Source organism: Cervus elaphus, chromosome 2, assembly GCF_910594005.1.
Source record: "Cervus elaphus chromosome 2, mCerEla1.1, whole genome shotgun sequence".
Lineage (NCBI taxonomy): Eukaryota > Metazoa > Chordata > Mammalia > Artiodactyla > Cervidae > Cervus > Cervus elaphus.
The window spans coordinates 10112546-10114306 of record NC_057816.1 but is presented as its reverse complement, the minus strand read 5'-3'; positions in this window follow the sequence as shown (position 1 = coordinate 10114306).

Genomic DNA, 1761 nt, shown 5'->3' with positions numbered 1-1761 from the left:
TAGTGTTGCCTTTCTGTATAAAATTTAGAATCAACTTATCTATATAAAAATGCTGCTGGGATATTGATTGAAATTACATTAAACCTGTAGATAAACTTGGGGAGAGCTGACATGTTAGTGATGGTGAGTCACGTGACATAGCTCTCCATTTATTTGTATTTTTAGTCTCTTATCAGCATTTTGTGGTTTCAGCATGCAGATTCTGTATAAGTATTGTTAGATTTATAGCTGAGTATTTTCTTGGAACCATTATAAATGGTATTGTCTTTCTAATTTTGGTTTCTACTTGTTCATTGCTGGTATGTCAAAATCCAGCTGACTTCTGCGTGTTGACCTTGTATCTTATAATGCAACTTAAGCAGCACTTAGAGGGAAATTTATAGCATTAAATGCTTGTATTAGAAGAAGTCTCAAATCTATGACCCTAGCTTCCACTTTAAGAAACTAGAAAAAGAACAACCCAAAATATAGGCAGAAGGGAAATAACAAAGGTTGAGTGGAAGTCAATGACATTGGAAAGAAAAAATAACAGAGAAAAGTTTAATTAAACCAAAAGCTGATTCTTTAAGAAGCTCAAAAAAAAAAAAAATTGTAAACCTCTTTCAAAACTGATAAAGAGAAAAAGAATAAACAAATGACCAATGTCAGGAATGAGGAAACACTACAGATTCTATAGATACTAAAAGAATATTATGAACAGTTTATGATGTCTGACAATCTAGATGAACACAGGTTTCTTGGAAAATACGAATTATCTCAGTAACTCAGAAAGAAATGTAAAACCTAAGTAGCCCTATCTTATGAGAGAAATTTAATTTGTTTAAAATACATATGTATGGTCACCTGGTTTTGGACAAAGGTGGAAAGGCAATTTAGTGTGAGAAGAATGATTTTTTTTCCCGCAAATTGTCTTGAAACCATTGGATGTATTTAAAAATCTCCAGCCCTACTCACACCATCTACCAGGTTAATTCATGGTGGATTGTAGGCCTAAATGTAAAAACTGAAAATATGAAACTAGAAAAAAAAAAAAATGGGACAAAATCTTTAGCATCTGTGTTCAGCACAGATTTCTCTTACACATGACAACGAAAGTATTCTCTGGTGGCTCAGAGGGTACAGAATCCACCTGAAATGCAGGAGACCCAGGTTGTATCCACGGGTTGGGAAGATCCGCTGGAGAAGGGAATGGCAACCCACTCCAGTGTTTTTGCCTGGAGAATCCCATGTACAGAGGAGCTACCATCCATGGGGCTGCAAAGGGTCAGACACGACTGAGTGACTAACACTTTCATAAAGGAAAAAGGAAACGTTTAAAACTCTGCGCCCTTTAAAAGTCACTGCTGGGACTTCCCTGGTGGTCCAGTGATTAAAAATCTGGCTACCAATGCAGAGAACACAGGTTCAATCCCTGGTCCAGGAGGATCCCACATGCCGTGGGGCAGCTAAGCCTGAGCAGCACAACTACAAGCCCATGTTCTAGAGCTGGCGCTCTGCAACAAGAGAAGCCCGTGCACCGCAGCAGAGAGTAGTCCCCGCCCGCCACGGCTAGGGAAAGCCCACACGGAGCAATGAGGGACCCAGCACAGCCAAATAAAGTACTAGAAAGTCACTGTTGCTAACCATTCCCCCACCCCTGTGACTGGGGTGATGCAAATAGCCTGTAACCATATTCCTGGGGTTTCCCAGGTGGTGCTAGTGGTAAAGAATCCACCTGCCAATGCAGTACCAAAGGAGACGGGTTTGATCCCTGGATCGGGA